The sequence below is a fragment of the Mauremys mutica genome, chromosome 20, assembly GCF_020497125.1.
Source record: "Mauremys mutica isolate MM-2020 ecotype Southern chromosome 20, ASM2049712v1, whole genome shotgun sequence".
NCBI lineage: Eukaryota > Metazoa > Chordata > Testudines > Geoemydidae > Mauremys > Mauremys mutica.
The window spans coordinates 9,642,973-9,666,568 of record NC_059091.1 but is presented as its reverse complement, the minus strand read 5'-3'; the positions used below and the strand labels follow the sequence as shown (position 1 = coordinate 9,666,568).

At 51.3% G+C, this 23,596-nt stretch overlaps 1 protein-coding gene and 1 long non-coding RNA gene across 4 annotated transcripts in view; one reads left to right on the top strand and one right to left on the bottom strand.

Annotated features, from left to right (window-relative positions):
- Nucleotides 1-23,596, bottom strand: part of LOC123353370 (ras-related protein Rab-3C-like) — a 1,186,649-nt gene that overhangs the window by 460,126 nt on the left and 702,927 nt on the right. The window lies entirely within an intron of this gene.
- LOC123353380 lies at nt 17,292-20,307 on the top strand. Its single transcript, XR_006574483.1, has 3 exons — nt 17,292-17,371; nt 18,805-19,136; nt 19,413-20,307. It is a non-coding gene; the product is annotated as an uncharacterized LOC123353380 (long non-coding RNA).

Below are 23,596 nucleotides of genomic sequence, written 5' to 3'. Positions count from 1 at the left end.
GGACGTTCCCGACGTGGCCTGCCCCTAGGGTGAGCAGATGTCCCGATTTTATAGGGACAGTCCTGATTTTTGGATCTTTTTCTTATATAGGCTCCTATTACCCACCACCCCCTGTCCCGATCTTTCAAATTTGTAGTCTGGTCACCCTACCTTCCCCAGGGATCTTTGCCCTATGGGACGTTCCCAATGCAACTTTCCCCAGGGATCTCCACCCTGCAGGACATGCCTGACGTGGCCTGCCCCAGGGATCTTTGCCCTGCAGGACATTGCCTACGGGGCCTGCCCCAGGGGTCTTCGCCCTGCAGGACGTTCCCATAGTGGCCTGCCCCTGGGATCTCCATGCTGCAGGACGTTCCCGACTCAGCCTGCCTTAGCGTGCCACCTCCTTCCCGTGCAGACAGAGGCTGCCACGGAGACGTGACTGTGTGGCGGTCACTGGGACATGACTTTATGTGGGCTGGACACTGTTCTCATGAGTACCAAGGGATCTGGGCTGCCCTGCACAAAGCTCTTTGAGCTAGACTGCCCCCCTGGTAGGCCCTGATGCCAAGAAATAGGGTCAGGGGCTTGTGCCTCCTCTATCCAGCATAGCCCCTAACATAGGCTATGGAGCCCTTCAGTGCTGCCCTAAGTGGCTCCCTTGTTCCAGGGACCTGATAGGGCTTTTCAGAATGGAAGGGAGGGGGCAGGTCCCCCGTCAGAGCCACTGCAGCCCAGTCCCCCAGCCCAGTGTTCTGAGTCCCCCCTCTAGTGGCTGAGTCATTTAAGAGGATAAAAATCTACTACCACTTCCAACTATTATCCTGTTAACTGAAATGGGGCTTTTAGTGCTTTAGAATCCCAGGTCCAATCCTCAGTGGTGACCACAGGGGGCCAGGAATGCCAGGACCAAATGCAGGCGGGATGATTTAGGGAAGCTGTCTATGTACAGCTGACATGCAGTGGTGTTGTAGCTGTGTCGGTCCCAGGATATTAGAGAGACAAGGTAGGGGAGGTAATATCTTTTGTTGGACCAGTTTCTGTTGGTAAGAGAGAGAAGCTTTCCAGCCACACAGGGCTTGGCTACACTTACAAATTTGCAGTGCTGCAGCAGGGTGTGAAAACACACCCTCTCCAGCGCTGCAAATTGCGGCGCTGCAAAGCGCCAGTGTGGTCAGAGCCCCAGCGCTGGGAGCGCGGCTCCCAGCGCTGTCCGTTATTCCCCACAGGGAGGTGGAGTACGGACAGCGCTGGGAGAGCTCTCTCCCAGCGCTGGCGCTTTGACTACACTTAGCGCTTCAAAGCGCTGCCGCGGCAGCGCTTTGAAGTGTAAGTGTAGCCAAAGCCACAGAGCTCTTCTTCAGGGCTGGGAGTCACAGCTTAAATACAAAGTGGAACAGATTCTTTAGCACAAGGAGTTAACACATATTTCAAGGGCCCATTCAAGGTGAAGTGGCTTGTTAACACCTCTCCAATTGTAGCAGGGAAGGCAGCTGGGGGGGATGGTTAGTGGATTACAGATTGTTGTAATAAGCCATAAATCCAGTGTCTCTTGTCAGTCCATGATTTTTAGTGTCTAGCAAAGTTAGGAATTTAAACTCCCGCTCGTCTTTAAACTCATCTTTTGAAGGGGTTGAGCAGGTTTCTTTTGAGGATGAGGACTGAGAAGTAGCATTGCCACCTTTCTAATTGCCTATAACTGGAGTCCCAAGGCCCGTCCCTGCCTCTTCCCCCAGGTCCTGCCCTCTTCGCTTGCTCCTCTCCCTTCCTCCTTGCATTGCTCGCTGGATCCTCTCAAGGAGCCTGCATGCAGGTAGGAGGCAGTCACGGTTGATGAGGGGCTGGCGTGGGTTAACCCCCGCCCTGCGGTAACTGGACTTTTAGTTAAGGTGCCATTTAGGGTTGTCAGATCCCCTTTTTGACTGGACTTTCTGGTTGAAAACAGGACACCTGGCATCCCTAAATGGCACCTGGACACAGAAGCCCACAACCGGAGTGTCTGGGTACATCCACAGGTGACAGGATGTTCTTGTCTTTTATCATTTTCCTGTGTGAGTTCATTGGAGAGCACAGTGATTGTCTGGTTACACCCATGTCATTGTTACTGTGGCATTTAGTGCACGGGATGAGGTGCCCCACATGTTATGATCGCCTTCTATGATGTTATGATTGCCTTTAGGAAGAAAGTCTCAGAGGGGTAGCCGTGTTAGTCTGGATCTGTAAAAAGCGACAAAGAGTCCTGTGGCACCTTATAGACTAACAGATGTATTGGAGCATGAGCTTTCATGGGTGAATACCCACTTCGTCAGACGCATGTGGTGGAAATTTCCAGAGGCAGGTATAAATATGCAGGCAAGAATCAGTCTAGAGATAACGAGGTTAGTTCAATCAGGGAGGATGAGGCCCTCTTCTAGCAGTTGAGATATGAACACCAAGGGAGGAGAAACTGCTTTTGTAGTTGGCTAGCCATTCACAGTCATTCGAGTGAGGAAAAAGATCTTGGAGTCATCGTGGATAGTTCTCTGAAGATGTCCACGCAGTGTGCAGAGGCGGTCAAAAAAGCAAACAGGATGTTAGGAATCATTAAAAAGGGGATAGAGAATAAGACTGAGAATATATTATTGCCCTTATATAAATCCATGGTACGCCCACATCTCGAATACTGTGTACAGATGTGGTCTCCTCACCTCAAAAAAGATATTCTAGGACTAGAAAAGGTTCAGAAAAGGGCAACTAAAATGATTAGGGGTCCCATACAAGGAAAGATTAAAGAGGCTAGGACTCTTCAGCTTGGAAAAGAGAAGACTAAGGGGGGACATGATAGAGGTATATAAAATCATGAGTGATGTTGAGAAAGTGGATAAGGAAAAGTTATTTACTTATTCCCATAATACAAGAACTAGGGGTCACCAAATGAAATTAATAGGCAGCAGGTTTAAAACAAATAAAAGGAAGTTCTTCTTCAAACAGCACACAGTCAACTTGTGGAACTCCTTACCTGAGGAGGTTGTGAAGGCTAGGACTATAAAAGTGTTTAAAAGGGAACTGGATAAATTCATGGTGGCTAAGTCCATAAATGGCTATTAGCCAGGATGGGTAAGAATGGTGTCCCTAGCCTCTGTTCGTCAGAGGATGGAGATGGATGGCAGGAGAGAGATCACTTGATCATTGCCTGTTAGGTTCACTCCCTCTGGGGCACCTGGCATTGGCCGCTGTTGGTAGACAGATACTGGGGTAGATGGACCTTTGGTCTGACCCGGTTCAGCTGTTCTTATGTTCTTATGTTTAATCCTGAGCTGATAGTGTCAAATTTGCAAATGAACTGAAGTTCAGCAGTTTCTCTTTGGAGTCTGGTCCTGAAGCTTTTTTGCAGCAGGATGGCTATCTTTAAATCTGCTATTGTGTGTCCAGGAAGGTCGAAGTGTTCTCCTACAGGTTTTTGTATATTGCCATTCCTAATATCTAACTAGGTCCACTTTCTAGACATCACGGTACAAATAAGTGACGGTCAAGTTAACACCACCCTATACCGAAAACCCACCGACCGCTATGCCTACCTTCATGCCTCCAGCTTCCATTCCAGACACACCACACAATCCATTGTCTACAGCCAAGCACTAAGGTATAACCGCAATTGCTCCAACCCCTCAGACAGAGACCAACACCTACAAGATCTTCACCAAGCATTCTCAAAACTACGATACTCGTGCGAGGAAATAAGGAAACAAATCAACAGAGCCAGACGTGTACCCAGAAGCCTCCTGCTGCAAGACAAGCCCAAGAAAGAAACCAACAGGACTCCACTGGCCATCACCTACAGTCCTCAGCTAAAACCTCTCCAATGCATCATCAGTGATCTACAACCCATCCTGGACAACGATCCCTCACTTTCACAGGCCTTGGGAGGCAGGCCAGTCCTCACCCACAGACAACCCGCCAACCTTAAGCATATTCTCACCAGCAACCACACACCGCACCATAGTCACTCTAACTCAGGAACCGATCCATGCAACAAACCTCGATGCCAACTCTGCCCACATATCTACACCAGCGACACCATCACAGAACCTAACCAGATCAGCCACAACATCACTGGTTCATTCACTTGCACGTCCATCAATGTTATATATGCCATCATGTGCCAGCAATGCCTGGACAATCCCTACGTAAAAGGATAAATGGACACAAGTCAGACTCTAAGCTGATGGGAGAGAGCTCTTCTATTGTCTTAATTACTCCACCTCCCACAAGAGGCGGTAGCTCTGTCGGCAGGAGAAGCTCTCCCACCAACATAGCAGTGTCTACCCTGGCTCTTAGGTCGTTGTAACTTATGTTGCTCAGGGATGTGGATTATTCCAAAGTTATATTGAAGAAATTTGTAGTGTAGACAAAGTGTGGTGATCTGTGGGTTTTTTGTATATAGTTGCCTGTAGGGTTCCATTGCTGAAGCAGAGCGTGATATCCAGGAAGTTGATACTGGTGTGAGAGTTTTCTAGAGAGAGTTTAATGGATGGATGGTGGTTGTTGAAATTGTGGTGGAAATCTATGAGCGAGTTTAGGTCACCTGTCTAGAGTATGAAAATATCATCGCTGTGTATCAGGTATATCATTAGTTTTGTGGTGTATTTAAAACTGCCTTCCCCAAACAAGGACACTCCATCAAAGAAGTAGATCACATCCTGGAATGGGCTGCCCAGATACCCTAAAGAGCTTATGGAAATAAAACTCCCTCCATCCACACAGCCCTAGCTGTCACCTCCCATCCCACACTAGAACCCGTTTGGGGCATCATTAAAAAATTACAGCCCATACTTGATGGGGAACATGTCCTGAAAGAAATCTTTCCTGAATGCCTTCTTCTGGCCTTCACACACCCCCGCCCTCACCCCCAGCCTCTCCCAGCTCATCATCAGAAGCAAGAAGACCAGGACCCACCAATTCAAAGTGGCACCAGACCCTGCCCGAACAACAGTTGCAAAACCTTAGACATATCTTCACTGCTATGATGATCAATACCCGCCACAACACACATTTCAAGATCCAGGAGTCCCAGAACATGCCTATCAGAACATGTGGGGCACCTCATCCAGTGCACTAAATGCCACAGTAATAACGATGCGGGTGTAACCAGACAATCACTGCGCTCTCGAACAAACTCACACAGGAAAATGATGAAAGAGAAAAACAGCACATCACCTCAGGGTGAGCACTTTGCACAAAACGATCACTCTATACCTGACCTCTCAGCCTTCATCCTCCAAGGAAATCTCGACAACCCCTTCAAAAGATGAACCTGGGAGCTTAAATTCATAACTTTGCTAGACACTAAATACCATGGACTGAAGAGAGACACTGGATTTATGGCTTATTACAACAATCTGTAGCCCACTAACAACCCCCTCACTCAAGCTGCCTCCCCCCTGTCCTTCCCCCCCATGACTTCCCCCCATGTCACTTCACCTTGAATAATCCCTTGAAATATGTTTTTACTTTCACTAAACAATCTGTTCCATCTTGTATTTAGCTGTGACACTCTGGGCACATTTCCCAGCCCTGAAGAAGAGCTCTGTGCAGCTCGAAAGCTTCTATCTCACCAACAGAAGTTGGTGCAATACAATCATTTACCTCCCCCACCTTGTCTCTCTGTGCACAGCTTATGAATTCTGTTTGATTTTGGAAACTTTATGAGTATCTGTTACACGCTGCAGACTCCACTTTGAATGTTGGGTGTCCGTGGCGCCACTTGTCTCCATATGGAGCTAAAATGCACAGGAGCTGACTGGAGAAATTCATGTCCTGGCACAGGGCTAACAAAGGAGGGTCATTAAACTTTGATGATTTTCTGTTGAAATGGAGCGCCTGTGAACAAGGAGATGGCTGCTGCCCAAGGCGCACCAGATGAGGCTGATTGGGAGGTCACATGACAAAGGGGGCCAGGGGTTATAAGAGAAAAGGTCTCTCACTGACCATTTGAGACAAGAAGCAGAAGGAAGCTGGCTGCAGGAATAAGAGAAGACTTCATGCTCTGGAGGAGAAGCCATGTGCAGAAGGAGGTATTTGTGCTCCTTAGAGAAGTCCAGAGAATGCTCCACAATGGTGAGGAAAGTGAGGCAGGGAAATGCATCCAGATGTGTTGTTAATTTGTCTAGCTCTGGGTAATTTTTGTGCTATGTACAGTAAAGAAAAATTGGATTTAGACTCCTCTGCAAAGCCCGTGTGTCTGTTTGTTTCCCCATCACAAGTCCTTGAAGCATGTGGGCCCCTGGGGACAATGAAATGACTAATGGACATGCTGCCATAGAGCAATGATGCCATGATGGGGTAGCCATGCTGTTGATGGAAGAGTAGATAGGGAAGGATAGACAGAGAGAGAAAAAGAGCCCTGTGCAGATCTCAAAGTCCTTTGAAGATATTCGCTTTCAGCCCCATGTCAAGCAGGGAGTGATTATGTCCTTGCAATACTGAAGGGGTAGCTGAGGCACGGAGAGGGGATGATACCTGCTCAAAGTCACACAGAGCCAGGGGTAGAACCCAGGCGTTCTGTCTCCCACTCCAGCAGCATCCCCTCTGCCCCAGAAACTGCAGGAGAGTCTGTGGTGTCTGTGCATCTGTCCTGCACTTAGGCAAAGCAGCACAAATCAGAAAGCGAGTGAGAAGCTGGGGAACCGGTTCTTGTTTGGCTGCATCAGTTGCTCTGGAGTCAGTGATGTGTGTGTGTCCTTTGCAGGCTGCTGGGAGGGGGACAGAATTTCATGGTAAATATTTGATGAGGGTTTTGGAGGAATTTGTTAAAGGGCTGCTCCAGTGCATCAGGCCAGGAAGAGATTAAAGCATTTCTCCCGGCTGCATCATGGCTCCTTGGAGCATCCAGAGCCCCAGCTGCTCTCCCGTGCGCTCGCCAATAGCGCTGATCTGGGCAAGTCATTGCTGAGCCTCTTGCCTTGTGAGAGGCAAGGTCCATCTGGGTCCATCGCTCGGCCTGTTCAGTGGCTGGTGGCATCGATGGGTAGCTGCAGCTTCTCCCTGTGAGCACTAGAGGCCAATGTTCCCATGGCTGCTGCAGAGCCTTTCTCTTCGCCATCGGACCCAAGGCCTTTGGCTTCCACCTCGTTCCCACAGCCTCTCGAAGACATGGCTTCACTTAGCCCACTGGGGCGGGGAAGCAGGACACACTGAAGGTGGCAGGAGGAGCATGGAAGTGGGGGGCACCATGGGGAGAGGGTAGCATGACGCAGGGGGCAGAGAAAAGGGGGGTTGCCCCACATGGCACCAGTGCGGGGCACAAGGAGGTTGGGGCTTGTGGGTCAGAGCTAAGGTTATTACTGAGATATGTCATGTGAATTTCCACACCTAAAGCCCTGCTGCTAAGCGAAAGCTGTTGTCAGGGTAACAGGCACTATGTTTCCACTCCCTCAGCTGCTCCTTTGCAGGCTTTGAGGGCTCAGCCTGGCTGAATATTGTGTGCTTTGCATGTGGGCTTTATGAGGGTATTTATGGTAAATGCCTCCTTGCAGTACAGGATGGGAGGTTTCCAATTCTAGGGTCAGGGGGGCAGGGATGGTCCCAGCTGAACTGAGCTCATGGGCGGGGCTGACGGGGGTATCTCCTGGGGAGGTAAAACCCTCTCGTGCCGAAGGTCCCCTCCTGTACCCTGGGGCGGATAATCCTGCCCATCTCCCCAGGGGGCTGGGAGGGTAAATGCATAAAGAGGCACCTCGATACCATGGTGATGTACCTGAGACAGAGAGGGACATGCAGGCCCAGGGACACAAAGCAAATCACCCACGGGCCCAAACTTCCTGGGAGCTGGGAGCAGACATGGGATAGAGCGGCCAGGCTGGGCTCCTCCCCAAACTCCCCACAGCTGGAGGCTGCCGCCTGCCCCAGAGTCTGGAGGAGCCTGGGTTGAGCTCGGAGGCTGGATGAGCTGCAGGTTCTGCCTCGGGGCTCAGCTCCTGCTGACCTGCTTGTGGCAGCGGCACTGACACCAGCGTGTGCGCAGCAGGCTGCGTGTTACACGTGCCGGGCTCTGGTGCGAGTGAGGCACAGGCACTAGGTGCCAGACAATGGAGAAGGGGGGGAACAGGCCTGGCGCAGAGCAGGGCACACAGAGGGGGCAGGTGCCCAGGGATGGACTCTGTCCAACCGAGGACATCACTGGGGACACCCTAATATCTTTCCTGCGTGTCCATGTTATACTCACTCCCGTCTGGTCCAGCATGGTTACCCTCCTGAGACTCCAGCCTGGTCTTGGCCTGGGCAAGGGGGCAGGTTCCCCTGGGGCTGTGGCTGGGGTCTGTGTTACCGTGGTGGCAGCACCCAGGGCTGTGTGGCTTCTGGCTCCCCATGCTGGCATCCTCCTCCTCCGCCTGCTGCTTGCACAGGTGGTGCTCCACCATCATCTGGAGCTCTGCAGGAGAGAGAAAGGCCGGGGATGAGCAACGCGTGGGGGCTTGGGGCTAAAGGGGGAACTCCTGGCCACGTGGGTAATCAGACATGTGGACACATGCCCAGTGTTTCTCCAATGCGGGGCACAGTACACCCAGCGCTGGGTCACCCCAGGTCAGACCTGATCCTGATAGCCCCCAGGCCTGCCCCCAGTGCTAAGCCACCCTGGTTAGAGCCGGTGCTGATCTGTCTGGGCCTGTCTCCAGCACTGAGTCACTCTTTGCCCATTCCCAGTGCTGATCCTCTCCCGCCCGGTGCCCGTCCCTGGCACTGAGTTGCCCCGGGTCAGACCTGGTGCGGATCCCCTGGTGGCGACTGGGTGTGAGCAGGGTGAGATGACAAGATGGTTTTAACCCCTATGTCCTGTCTATCAGGACAGTGGCAGTAGCTCCGTGGTCCATGAGTCTAGGCCCCCGTGCCCCTGAACACGTACAGGGTCAGCCAGCCCAGCGCAGCCCAGCAGAGGGAGGGACGCAGCAGGGTGAGGCCAGTGCACAGCCAGGTTCTCCGCGGAGGGGAAGATGAGAGGGACAGGGCATGAGGTGGAGAGAGGCAATGAGCTGTGGAAAAGGTTCTTGTGCCAACAATGGCTGGGCCCTGCCAAGGGACAGAGGAGGCCGATTCCCGGTGATGGGAGGGCAGGCAGTAGAGAGAGACGACTGCTGAAAAGTGACTGAGCTTCTTTTCTTATACTGCTAGCAACACAATTATTCATTTAAAAATAACTCCACAGACATGTTAGCTGCTGCATCATCAACCGTGGAGTGGAACTGGGACACACCGTCAAGCCACATGGCTACTCAGTTTAGCAACCCAGTGTGCTTAATCAGTGTTCAAAATGGATCCAAGCCCAGCTCACAGCTCCAGACACCTCAAGCTGGAGGCGATGGGCGATGCCCCAGATACCCACACCCACAGCCACTTCCCAGACCTTCAAGTGACCCCGTCTTTAGAATGGGGGAAGGCACACTGGCCTGTGAGCACAATAGCAGCCTGCAGTGAAATGGGCAGGACTCCCCTGCATTATATAACCAACTGCTCGCTGGCTGGTAAGTGTCAGGAGGGGAATGGGACTGTTCTTTCCCTGTAAAAGCAGCAAAGAATCCTGTGGCACTTTATAGACTAACAGACGTTTTGCAGCATGAGCTTTCGTGGGTGAATACCCACTTCTTCGGATGCAAGTGGTGGAAATTTCCAGGGGCAGGTTTATATATGCAAGCAAGAAGCAAGCTAGAGATAACGAGGTTAGTTCAATCAGGGAGGATGAGGCCCTGTTCTAGCAGTTGAGTGAAAACCAAGAGAGGAGAAACTGGTTCTGTAGTTGGCAAGCCATTCACAGTCTTTGTTTAATCCTGAGCTAATGGTGTCAAATTTGCAGATGAACTGGAGCTCAGCAGTTTCTCTTTGAAGTCTGGTCCTGAAGTTTTTTTGCTGCAGGATGGCCACCTTAAGATCTGCTATTGTGTGGCCAGGGAGGTTGAAGTGTTCTCCTACAGGTTTTTGTATATTGCCATTCCTAATATCTGATTTGTGTCCATTCATCCTTTTCCTTAGAGACTGTCCAGTTTGGCCGATGTACATAGCAGAGGGGCATTGCTGGCATATGATGACATATATTACATTGGTGGACGTGCAGGTGAATGAACCGGTGATGGTGTGGCTGATCTGGTTAGGTCCTGTGATGGTGTCGCTGGTGTAGATATGTGGGCAGAGTTGGCATCGAGGTTTGTTGCATGGATTGGTTCCTGAGCTAGAGTTACTATGGTGCGGTGTGCAGTTACTGGTGAGAATATGCTTCAGGTTGGCAGGTTGTCTGTGGGCAAGGACTGGCCTGCCACCCAAGGCCTGTGAAAGTGTGGGATCATTCTCCAGGATGGGTTGTATATCCCTGATGATGCGCTGGAGGGGTTTTAGCTGGGGACTGTATGTGATGGCCAGTGGAGTCCTGTTGGTTTCTTTCTTGGGTTTGTCTTGCAGTAGGAGGCTTCTGGGTACACGTCTGGCTCTGTTGATCTGTCTCCTTATTTCCTCGTGCGGGTACTGTAGTTTTGAGAATGCTTGGTGGAGATTTTGTAGGTGTTGGTCTCTGTCTGTGGGGTTAGAGCAGATGCGGTTGTACCTCAGTGCTTGGCTGTAGACAATGGATCTTGTGGTGTGTCCGGGATGGAAGCTGGAGGCATGAAGGTAGGCATAGCGGTCGGTAGGTTTTCGGTATAGGGTGGTGTTAATGTGACCATCAATTATTTGCACCGTAGTGTCTAGGAAGTGGACCTCCCGTGTAGATTGGTCCAGGCTGAGGTTCATGGTGGGGTGGAAGCTGTGGAAATCGTGGTGGAATTTTTCCAGAATCTCCTTCCCATGGGTCCAGATGATGAAGATGTCATCAATGTAGCATAGGTAGAGAAGGGGCGTGAGTGGACGGGAGCTGAGGAAGCGTTGTTCCAGGTCAGCCATAAAAATATTGGCATATTGTGGAGCCATGTGGGTGCCCATAGCGGTGCCACTGATCTGGAGATATATATTGTCATCAAATTTGAAATAGTTGTGTCTGAGGATAAAGGCACAGAGCTCAGCAACCAGTTGTGCTGTGGCATCATCAGGGATACTGTTCCTGACAGCTTGTATTCCATCAGCGTGTGGGATGTTGGTGTAGAGAGCCTCTACATCCATGGTGGCCAGGATGGTGTTTTCTGGAAGGTCACCAATGCATTGTAGTTTCCTCAGGAAATCAGTGGTGTCACGGAGATAGCTGGGAGTGCTGGTGGCATAGGGTCTGAGTAGAGAGTCCACATATCCAGACAGTCCTTCAGTGAGAGTTCCAATGCCCGAGATGATGGGGCGTCCAGGATTTCCAGGTTTGTGGATTTTGGGCAGTAGATAGAATAGCCCTGGTCGGGGCTCTAAGGGTATATTGATTTGTTCCGGTGTTAGTGTAGGGAGTGTCCTGAGTAGATGGTTCAGTTTCTTAGTGTATTCCTCAGTGGGATCTGAGGGAAGTGGCCTGTAGAATTTGGTGTTGGAGAGTTGTCTGGCGGCCTCCTTTTGGTAGTCAGACCTGTTCATGATGACAACAGCACCTCCTTTATCAGCCTCTTTGATTATAATGTCAGGATGGTTTCTGAGGCTGTGGATGGCATTGCGTTCTGCACGACTTAGGTTATGAGGCAAGCGATGTTGTTTTTCCACAATTTCTGCCTGTGCACGTCGGCGGAAGCATTCAATCTATAGGTCCAGACTGTCATTTCGACCCTCAGGAGGAGTCCATGTGGAGTTCTTCTTTTTGTGCTGTTAGTGGGAGGGTAACTGTGTATCAGTGCACTGTTCAGTGTTGTCCTGAAAGTATTCTTTGAGTCGGAGACGGCGAAAGTAGGCTTCCAGATCGCCGCAGAACTGTATCATGTTGGTGGGGGTGGCAGGGCAGAAAGAGAGTCCCCGAGATAGGACAGACGTTTCTTCTGGGCTGAGTGTGTGGTTGGATAGATTGACAATATTGCTGGGTGGGTTAGGGGTACCACGGTTGTGGCCCCATGTGGCAGGTAGGAGTTTAGACAGCTTACAGTCCTTTTTCCTTTGTAGAGAGGTGAAGTGAGTGATGTAGATCTCCTGTCTTATTTTAGTGAAGTCCGTTCGTATGGAAGTTTGGTTATTAATGAGAGTCTCCAGGTTGGAGAGCTCTTTTTTGATGTTTTCCTGTTTGCTGTATAGGAGGCTGATCAGGTGGTTCCTCAGTTTCTTTGATAGAGTATGGCATAATCTCTCACTGTGGTCTGTGTAGTATGTAGATAGCAGTGGATTTTTTACCTTTAGTCCATTTGGTATGATGTCCATCCGTTTGCATTTGGAAAGGAAGATGATGTCTGTCTGTATTTGTGCAAGTTTCTTCATGAGGTTGATGGATTTCCACTCCATACGGCTAAATGCAGTGCCTTGCATGGTGTCAAGTATCAGAGGGGTAGCCGTGTTAGTCTGGATCTGTAAAAGCAGCAAAGAATCCTGTGGCACTTTATAGACTAACAGACGTTTTGCAGCATGAGCTTTCGTGGGTGAATACTGAGCTCCAGTTCATCTGCAAATTTGACACCATCAGCTCAGGATTAAACAAAGACTGTGAATGGCTTGCCAACTACAGAACCAGTTTCTCCTCTCTTGGTTTTCACTCAACTGCTAGAACAGGGCCTCATCCTCCCTGATTGAACTAACCTCGTTATCTCTAGCTTGCTTCTTGCTTGCATATATAAACCTGCCCCTGGAAATTTCCACCACTTGCATCCGAAGAAGTGGGTATTCACCCACGAAAGCTCATGCTGCAAAACGTCTGTTAGTCTATAAAGTGCCACAGGATTCTTTGCTGCTTTTACAGATCCAGATTAACACGGCTACCCCTCTGATACTTCTTTCCCTGTGTGCAGAATAAATACAAGCAAGCGCCTATCCTCTGCTCCCCCAGTTCAGAGGGTCTCTCCAGAGGCCCCTACTGCCAGATGTTGGCAGGCATGAACACGGGACAAGACTGGGGGAAGACAAAGGGGGCAGTTGGCAGGGAAATGGAGCAAGGCTCAGAGGGAGAGGGAGGGAATGTGAGATGGAAGACGGGGTGGATGAAGGAAGCATGGGAGGACAGAAGCATTTCCCAGAGAGAACCAGGCGTGAGATGTGCCCGCTGCATGTCCTCGTGCCTCCCAACAGCAGCGTGAAGCGGAGGTAGTGCCACGGTACCTTTCATGGTGGGGGTCGTGCGGGGGACCTTCTTCCTTTGTCTGGGTGACATGGACAGACCCGGCTGCAAAGAGAGGGAAGGCCAGGTCACAACAGGATACTGCACGGCACTAGAGCAACCAGAGCCGGAGGCACCAGCGGCTGCGTTGGTAGTTCGCTGGGGAGTGGGGCTGGCATCCAGCAGGCACAGAACAGGGCACACTGCCCCCCGCTCCCCACAACACAGGTCCCAGGGTCATGGGTGGCAAGTTTGTAGAAATGTTGGTGGTGCCCAGAACCCGTCCCCCCAACTCCGGCCCCCCAAACTCTGCCCCCACCTGTCTAAGGCTCTGGGAGGGTTTGGGGGGAGAGGTCTGGGGTGCAGGTCCTGGGCTGGGGATTAGGGTGCAGGAGGGGTGCAGGGTGCAGGCTTTGGGATGGAGTTTGGGTGCTGGGTGCAGGCTCCGGGGGTGTGCAGGAGGGGGTGAGGGGTGCAGGCTTTGGGACAGAGTTTGGGTGCAGGCTCTGGGCTGGGGGTGGGGGTATAGGAAGGGGTGAGGGGTGCAGGCTCTGGGAGGGAGTTTGGGGGTGGGAAGGGGTGTGTGGGAAAGGGGAGGTGGTGCACAATCTGGGAGGGGGGCATGCTCTGGGAGGGAGTTTGGGGATAGGAGGGAGTGCAGGGGTGAGGGCTGTGGGGCTGAGGATGAGGGGTTCATGCTGCGGGGGGCTCAGAGCTGGGGCAGAGGATCAGGGTGCGGGGGGATGAGGGTTGGGGCTGAGGATGAGGGGTTCATGCTGCGGGGGGGGCTCAGGGCTGGGGCAGAGGATCAGGGTGCAGGGGGATGAGGGCTCTGGCTGGGGATGAGGGTTTGGGGCATTGGAAAGGCTCAGGGCTAGGGCAGACGGGCAGGGTAAGGGCAGCCTGCCCTGCCAGTAGTGAATGGTGGGCGCTAGGACCCTGGGGCAGAAGACAGCTGTTCTGCTGGGAGCCGCCCTACTCTGGCAGCAGAAGCAGGCAGGAGAGGGGCGCGCGCTGCTTTCTGTCAGGCAGGGACGCGGGGCGGGGGGAGGGGGACACGCAGGGGGAGGGGTGGCAGGCGGGGGCTGGGACCTGCTCCAGGTAGGGATGCGGCGGGGCGGGGGGAGACCCATGGGGGCCAGGGCCCAATCCAGGCAGGGCCGGAGGAAGAGACCCAGCTCCAAATATTGCTGGAGCAGGGCACCCGGCCCTGAATATTCCTGGTGCTCGAGCATCACAAACATATATAACCTGCCGCCTATGCCCAGGTGCTTTTGGTCAGGATGGAGCAATGCCTGCTGCTGGGACCTGCCCACATTCTCATGTTCAGCCTGGGAGGGTGACACAGGGAGAGGGGTGTGCGGGCAGTGAGGTCTCACCACCTGGATCCCAATGGAGCAATGACCAGCTGGCAGCCCTGCTATAGCTAAGGGGCCCCAGACATCGGCTAATTACAATGAATCAAGTGCAGCGCTGGTATCCTGTACGTCCCCCTCCTCCAGCCCCAAGTGCATCCCCAGACACCTCACAACCCGCTGGACCCAGAGGTGCACATGCACTCTCACTCCCCCCCCCTTTGGAAGAGCTTTGGTGAGGGAGCTTGTGGAGTGGCTAGGAGGGCTGGGGGCTGCCTGCAGATGGGACTGGGGGCTGATGAGGACACCTCCTGGGTGTGGCTCATTTTACAGTCACAGCTGGGACATATGGGGGACTGGTTACAGATTTCATATAAATCCTTCCTGGAGCTCAGAGAGAACCGAGATTCCTTCCTGACAGCCGTGCACGCAGTCTGTCTGCTTCCACGGCCCTCACCCATCCACAGCCCCCACCCGCCCACCCCCGCACATGCCCACTCCCCCACAGCTAGGCACGTGCACATTCACACACCACACACAGACTCCCACACTTCCTTTACCCCTGCCCCTGCCCCCACACACAGTCTCTCCTGCCTGCTAGCTCAGGTCTGGAGTCACCTGGGGGAGCCGGGTCCTGGGAGTAGCCCAGTGGCCTCTCCTTGTCTGCACTCTTTACACCACTGTTCTCCAAGAATGGCAGGCTTTTGGCTCGCTGGGCCCAGGGATCAGGCTAGGCTGAGCCGATTCACAGAACCGCTCTGCCCTGCTGCTCTGGGCTGACCAGGAACATGAGACTCAGGCATGTTCCTGCTAGGAAATGCAAGGCATGCAGGAGTCCTACCGCGATGGGCTCCCCTGACGGGCGCCCGTGTGCAGGCCTGCCAGCCCCTTCCAAACCACCAGAGGAGGGTTCGTGAGACAAGGAGGCACCTACCTTCAGCAATGGGTTGGGGAGCCGGTCCTCGTCGATTTCTGTGGGGTGGAGGAGATGTGGAAATGGGGAGAAAAGGAATGTGGGGGGAGAAAAGGAGCAACAGGTTAATAGAGAGAAGACTCCAGGAGCTGATCACACCCATGTGGATGCTCAGGGGCAGATCCAGCCCTGGTAGGGTGACCAGATGTCCCAATTTTATAGGGACAGTCCTGATTTTTGGGTCTTTTTTTTAATATAGGCTCCTATTACCCCTCACCCCCGTCCTGATTTTTCACATTTGCTGTCTGGTTACCCTGAGCCCTGGGGATCAGCAGCAGCTGCTTTATAACACTGCATTCAAACCATTAACCCTCTCCCTATACAAATAATAGAATATTAGGGTTGGAAGGGACCTCAGGAGATCATTTAGTCCACCCTTCTGCTCAAAGCAGGACAAATCCCCAGATTTTTACCCCAGTTCCCTAAATGGCCCCCTCAAGAATTGAACTTACAAGCCTGGGTTTAGCAGGCCAAGGCTCAAACCACTGAGCTATCCCTCCTCCTGTACAAAATCCTTTGTATTTACATAGTGTCCCCAGCTGGGGCTCTCAAAACACTGCAGAACCATGGATTAACTTCATCACAGCATCCCAGTGAGAGAGGGGGAAGGTCAGGGGGCTCAACCCTGGGTCTACAGAGGGGGAAATAGCTGGGCTATTTGCTCAGATATTCTTCCTGCCCCATCAAGCAGCCAGAGGCTGGGCCCTACTGACCACGCCTCCCATGTGTCATTCCCACCACTGCAAAGTGGGTGCAAAACACCACCCATTCACCATGGCAGCACTTTGTGCCCACCTAGAATCATAGAATCATAGAATTGTAGAATATCAGGGTTGCAAGAGACCTCAGGAGGTCATCTAGTCCAACCCCCTGCTCAAAGCAGGACCAACCCCAACTAAATCATCCCAGCCAGGGCTTTGTCAAGCCTGACCTTAAAAACCTCTAAGAATGGAGATTCCACCACCTCCCTGGGTAACCCACTCCAGTGCTTCACCATCCTCCTAGTGAAATAGTGTTTCCTAATATCCAACCTAGACCTCCCCCACTGCAACTTGAGACCATTGCTCCTTGTTCTGTCATCTGCCACCATTGAGAACTGGGCTGGGCAGCAGCGGGTCATGTCCTGGCCGGGAGTCTCAATTTATTGCTGGTGAATGCACTGGCTCAGTTCCAGGGAGCATGCTGGCTCCTAGCACCCAGCAATGGAGTCTCTGTGCCAGGGCACCACAGCCCATGCTAGCGTGGGACACACAGCACAGCAGGCCTCATGCTGCCCAACTCACCCTGGCCCACACTGAGGCAGCTCCAGTTGCTGATGATTTGCAGCAGCGTTGCTGAGATCAGGATCAGGCCCAGCCTACTCGGTTTCTTTGTTCCCCGTTTTTCCCTGGTGAGGTGGGCTTTGTCAGAGCCTGTAGAGCTGAGTCCCTGCTGGGCAGCCTGGGTTAGTGGCCCCCTCTCCTCCCAGGCACAGGGACAGGGTGGGGACAGCATGAGCCTCCCAGAGCATGTGTGTGTGTGGGGGGCTCTCTTTGTACAGAGTGCCTATGGAATGGGTGGTCTGTGTGGGGTATGTACAGTGTGTGTGGGGAGAGCATGTATCTGCACAGCAGGGGAGGGTGCGTATGTGTGAGATTCCATGGGCTCTCTGCCTGTATCTCTCCACCTCCCGCCAGGACCAAGCTGGGATGCTGTCGCCATGACAATTTCTGATCCAACAGACTAAAAAAATCCCCCAGTTTTAAAACACTTTCCCACTCAGCAATGGGTATCCGACCCATAGCATCTCGGTTGCCTGGGAAACAAAAGAGGTTGTCGCCATGGTAACCAGAATTTCACTGAGAGGCTGCAGGAGGAGCTTGTGGCTCTCAGGAGGGTCCTCAATGGATCCAGGGTCAGCAGGTCGGCGGGTATCATAGGCCAGGGGAGGCTAAATTTCCCCTAATCTAGACTGTGGCCCCGCCCACGCTCCCCCCTCACCCTGCTCCGAAGCTGGCAGAGGCTCAGCTCCAGCCCCAGCCTGGAGCTAGGGGTTTGCCTGGCAGCTGGGGGCTGGCACAGGCTGGGGCGGCTTGGGCCAGCCCTGGGGTCAGGCTGGCCAGAGCGACTGGAGCAGGCAGGCCGGGAGAGGGGGAGGGGCTCTGGCCACAGGGTGTGTGTGTGAGAGGGGAGCTCAGTGGGTGGGGCCTCAGCTGGAAGAGATGGCAGGCTAGCCTCCCAGAAGGGTGCGGGGGGGTTCACCTGCCACCTATGAATAGAGCCCTTGGTCCTCTCCCCTTCCCAGACCTCAGTGGTCCCTCATTCCTCCCCTCATGCTGCTCTGAAGCGCTGGGAGAGAGAAAGAAAGAAAGAAAGAAAGAACATTATGTTGGCGGCTGGAGAGAGGCGGCTGCTGGTCGGGAGCCCAGCTCTGAAGGCAGAGCCACCTTCAGAAGCAGTGTAGAAGTAAGGATGGCATGGTATGGTATTGCCACCCTTAATTCTGCACTGCTGCTGGTGGGGCACTGTCTCCAGAGCTGGGCACCCAGCCAACAGCTGCCGCTCTCCAGTACCCAGCTCAGAAGGCAGTGCATAAATAAGGGTGGCAATACCACAATGCCCCTAAAATAACCTTGCAACCCCCCTGCAACTCCCATTTGGGTCAGGACCCCCAATTTGAAAAATGCTGGTCTCCCCTGTAAAATCTGTATAGTATAGGGTAAAAACACATAAAAGACCAGATTTCACCAGGGGAGACCAGATTTCACAGTCTGTGATGTATTTTTCATGGCTGTAAATTGGTAGGGCCCTATTTATACATTGCTGTAGTAGCTTCCCAGGTAACAAGTCAGACTGACTGGTCTGTAGTTCCCCGGCTCCTCCTTCCCCCCCATTTTAAAGATGAGCACTAGGTTAGCCCTTCTCCAGTCATCCGGGCCCTCTCCTGTCATCCATGAGTTTGTAAATATTATTGACAGTGGCTTCAGCTAATTCCTTCAGTAACCTGGGCTGAATAGCATCTGGCCCCACTGATTTGAATTCATTCAAACTGGTCAGAAGACCTCTGATGTGTTCTTTCCTTAGCCCCATTTGCACCCCTTCCCCTTTATTGTCCATGGTAACTTCGCTAGTTGTCTGGTCACATATTACCTGGGCACCTGCCCAGAAGGCCATGTGAAATCATCCACAATTAATTGTTGTTTGGAGCAGTGCCAGGGATTCTGGGATTAACATGACTGAGTGCAGCATGGGATGTAATAGCAAGTCCATTACTGTAATGGAATCCAAAACTCTATTATACTGTTCAGCCACTAGGCGGTGCTGTGTGTAACCTAACTTATTTAACCTACCCTCAGCCATACATCGCGGAGCAATGACTAGACTAATAGTGCACACATCTGGTGCGTATCTTGCTCAGAAGGAAGCTCTGTGACCAGACCGCGTCTGGTACAGGAGCATGACATGGCATCAGAAATAAACTAAGAACAGAAACAGATGGGAAACAGCAACAAAAGTTGGAAACAGAAGGACCAAGCATCAAAGGTTGCAGGATCTCATCAAAGTGCCACTCTTCAATGCCCCAGAGAACTTCAGCTTTGACAAACCTTCAGAACGGACAGACTGAACACAATATTTTGCAAGTTTTTGTATTGCTACCAAGTTCCACAGTGAAACTGATGATATTCAGGTACTTTCTTTGTTTATGCTATTGGGCAGCAGGCAAATCCTTTGACTTTACTGAAGACAGTCATAAAGATGACTATGAAAGGGTTCTGGCTATGTCTGATGCATATTTTATACCTTGGAGAAATGTGGTTTATGAAAGAGCATGTTTTCATCTGAGAAATGCTGAATGTTTTATAAGAAACACATAAAAATCTTTCACAGAAGCTACAGCTGAAGACAGACTTAACCCACATTAGCCACAATTGAATAGAGAGGCTGGAATAAACTGTATAGACAGCCAACAAAATCCTATAGCAGGAAGATCCATTCCTTGCTCTTCTAAGTTACAGATCAACACCAATAGTGGCTACTGGATATAGTCCCTCACAAATCCTGATGGGAAGACAGCTCAGAACTATTGTTCCAACTTTGGAACAGAAACTATCTCGAAAGTGGCCTGACATGAAGACAGTAGCCAAATCGGACAAAAAGGAAAAAAATACCAAAAAACACTTTTACAACAGATGTCACTCCGAGAACAGCTGGGTCTAGAACCCGGTGACTGTGTTTGTGTCAAATTGGATGCAGAGGAAAAGAATTCATCACCCAGATCATATGTGATTGAGACCAACAGTGGCTAGTTCAACAGAAACTATTGTCATCTACAGTTTGTTCCTCAGCAAGATCAACAGAGCAAACTCTACAGATGGCGGATGCAAAAGAAGTAGACACAAGGATTCCAAACTGAACATAGCCAGTCATTGCAATTAATCGACAGCCAGATGAGCAAGCTGTTATGTGTTTGGGTTGTGTAATTAGAAAATCACTATGATTCAGAGGCACTTAACAGACTGATACATGCTGAGCTTCAAAGATAGCGTGATAGTGTAAACTTTGTAAATGGCAGGAATGTAGAACTTAAAGGGGGAGAGGTAATAGAATGCTAAACTGTATTATATAGTTCAGCCACTAGGTGGCATTGTGTGAAACATACCTTAGTTAAATTAACCTCTGTCATACCTGGCAAAGTATTAAAGGATCCTACAGTGCTCACATCTGGTGCGTATCTTGCTCAGCAGGAAGCTCTGTGACCAACCTGTGTCTCTCCGGGAGCATGACAAGTGCCACACGTGTGCCTGCTGAGTGTGGAGGCACTGGCTTGTGCTAATAAGGTCAAGATAATGACAGTGAGATAAAGTACAATCGATGTAGTTCTCTCGTAAAGACAGGGCTTAGCCAGCCACTGTGGAGAACACAATTCCCCCAGCAGCAGCTAACCTGAATAAAACTGACGAGCCTACTCTCCATCAAAACGAGCCTCCATGATCCTATCGTGCAGCGCAGGTGAAATGGAAAAAATAATTTCTAATGAATGTATTGTTATTATTTGTTATTTAGATGTGGTCATGCCTAGAGGCCCTGATCTTGGATGCTATATGCAGGTCACATTAGTATAGGATGAGACACAACCAACAGACAAGGGTGCTTGAGTGATCAATACAATAAGAAGCTGTCACCTAAGATGGTCCCAGGCTCCACCCACAAACAGCCACCAAGCACTACCCCCTTGACATGCCAAAAGAAGACCCATTGCACAGAGCTTTGTAACAGGATGGTCCTGCTCATTTTACATATAATTAGTAGGCTTCAGAGTCAACACACATTGAGATGAATGGGGGTGGTTCACTCCTCCTACAGCCACTGCCCCAGTCTGTGCACACTCAAGTGAATTTCTCTGCATTTGTTACACTCACTGATAACTGACTGCACTGGTGCTGTGCTTGGGTTGCATCAGTTGAGGATCTGGCCCTTACTATATTTTTAATGAAAACTGAGATTCTGGAGAACAAGGAGGCAATGGTCACAAAAAGACACTGGCACAATGGCGGCTCACACAGCCCAATGCAAGAGTCCTGTGGATGCCGTTCCCTCTCTGTACAGTTGTGTGGCAGGCTGCAAGGAGGCCTGAGCCCTGCAGAACCCATGAGTTGGATCATGGAGGGCAACCAGGGCCTGGTGTGGTTCTGGCTATGCTAAACCTCCCATCATTAACATTTCATTCCTGCTGTCACTTTCCATCTCTCTGAGAGGGAGATTTCACCCTGGCTGACAGAGCGTGTCTGCCAGCTCCTTTCATGGTAAGAGACAGAGTGTGGAGCCTTCTCCCTGCGATCTGGCTGCAGGGAGAATACCTCCATTGTGTGCATCAGAGGGTATCATGGCTGAAAAGGGGTTAGCAGGAAAGACAGACCAATTACAGCATAAATAAGCTTGGTCCACCTGCCAGCTCCTCTCAGCTCCATGCATTCAATTAGTTTTTGTTTGCAGAGACTTAATCAGTGCAGCTCTAGGAACCTCGCATGCTCTGGCATTTATAACGGGCCGAACCAAACCCCCAGATCCAAATGCCATGGGGCTTTGGGATGTTTAAAACCTGGATCCAAATAAATGGCTCCAGCTGGAGTGAGGGACTTGACATTTGAATATCTGCTTGCTGCTGGTCCCCAGCTGCTTTCCCTCCATCTGAAGGAGGGTCTGCTCAGCCCCTCAGACAGTGAGGGAGTGAGCGGCTGCGGCATTGCGAGCTCATTCATATTTGATCGCCCAGGATTGTTTTTAAAAGACTGCGGCTCTCTGTGGGTCTCAGTAGCGTGTCACAGCTCATTTGTCAGTGGAGTGGAGGGAGCTGGGGCCTTAGCTGGAACAGCAGCTAAATCTGCCAGCAGTGCTGCTCCCAGAAACAGGCCAGGCCTTTCCTGGCCCCTGAAGGCATGGAGCAGAGCATAGCATTGCATCAGGGGGGATTGCAACCCAAACCCAAGCAACAGCTGCCATTTTAATGGAACACATGAGTGTGAGAGTGACCCTGGCTGTTCTGCCTAGGGTGACCAGACAGCAAGTGTGAAAAATTGGGATGGGGGTGGAAGTCTATATAAGAAAAAGACCCAAAAATCGGGACTGTCCCTATAAAATTGGGAGATCTGGTCACCCTAGTTTTGCCATAGGAATTAGCACGCAGATATTCCTTCCCCAGAACTGGGCACAAAAAGCAAGCCAAAGGGCGTCGTACTAGCTTGGCCTACAACAGAAAACCTGAACCAACTAACACGAAGGGAGACCCACTAATGGTCTGCACATATCAGAAGGGAGGAAGCTATCCAGCAGGGACAGGCCCAGGGAGGTGAGGAGGGGTGAGCGCTAGGAACGGCAGCACCAAGTTCTGAAAAGGAAAATCTAGGAGAGACGATTGGAAAATGGGATTGTTTTGTTTTTTGAAGAAAATTTCAACTTTTTGGTGGGAAACGAAGTATTTCAGTTTGGAAATGCCTCATGGGATCTGTAGTCTGAGTGCTCCAAACTCCCATTCCCCTCTACAGGCCAACCTCTGGTCTGACAGCATCTCCCAGCTGGTGAGGGGAGGCAGCTGCATCATGAAGTCCTTGTGTATCTTGGGAGACGTAGTCCAGGCCAGCTCATAGAGGAGAATGGGGAGATGAGAACTCCCATGAGGCCTGCAGCAGGCTCTCTGAATTGAAATATTTCTGTTTTCAGGTGTTTGGTTATTTAACAAAAAATGTGTTTTTCCTCAGAAAGCAGACTCTTTGGTCTGCTATTATTTAGTCAAAAACCCAATTTTCCATCAAAAATAATTTGATGGAATTGACCAGCCTGAAAATTTCTGGCAGGCATCCAGAAAACACTGTAACAATGTGATCTATATAGAACTGGATGAAATACTGATTTTTTCATTCACTGGCTGAACCAAAAAAATCCAAATTTCTGTTTGGTTTGCGCTCAGGGGCGGCTCTAGCAATTGCGCCGCCCCAAGCAGGGCGGCACGCCGCGGGGGATGCTCTGGCGGTCGCCAGTCCCGCGGCTCTGGTGGACCTCCTGCAGACGTGCCTGCGGAGGGTCCGCTGGTCCCGTGGCTCCAGTGGAGCATCCGCAGGCATGCCTGCGGCAGGTCCACCGGAGCCGCCGGACGACCGGACCCTCCGCAGGCACGCTTGGCGCGCTGGGGTCTAGAGCCGGCCCTGTTTGCGCTGATCCCAAACAGAAAATTTTCAGGTTTTCTGTTTTGTTTTCAGGTGATTTTTCTTCTTTCATTTTGGTTTTTAAGTTACTCTAGCTACATTCTGAAATAGAACATCGTTTTGAAAGGAAAAGTCAAAATGTTTCGTTCTGAAAGTGTAAAAAGTTTCAATTTAAAAAAAAACTTTTTTTTAACAGCAGAAATGATTTGCCGAATTCAACCTGAATTCATGAAAAGCGTCAGTCAACCTAAAACTGATTTTTTTGTTGAATAAACTATTGCAGGGGTGGCCAAACTGTGGCTGGCTCAAGTGCGGCTCGCAGAGTCCCCCCCTCACATCTCCCATTCTCCACCTACTAGCCTGGGAGAGGGGGGAGCTGGGGACCTCTGCCTTGCAGCAGTGTGGTGTGGTAGGGGGCTCCGCCCAGCAGGGAGTGGGGGTCTCGGGG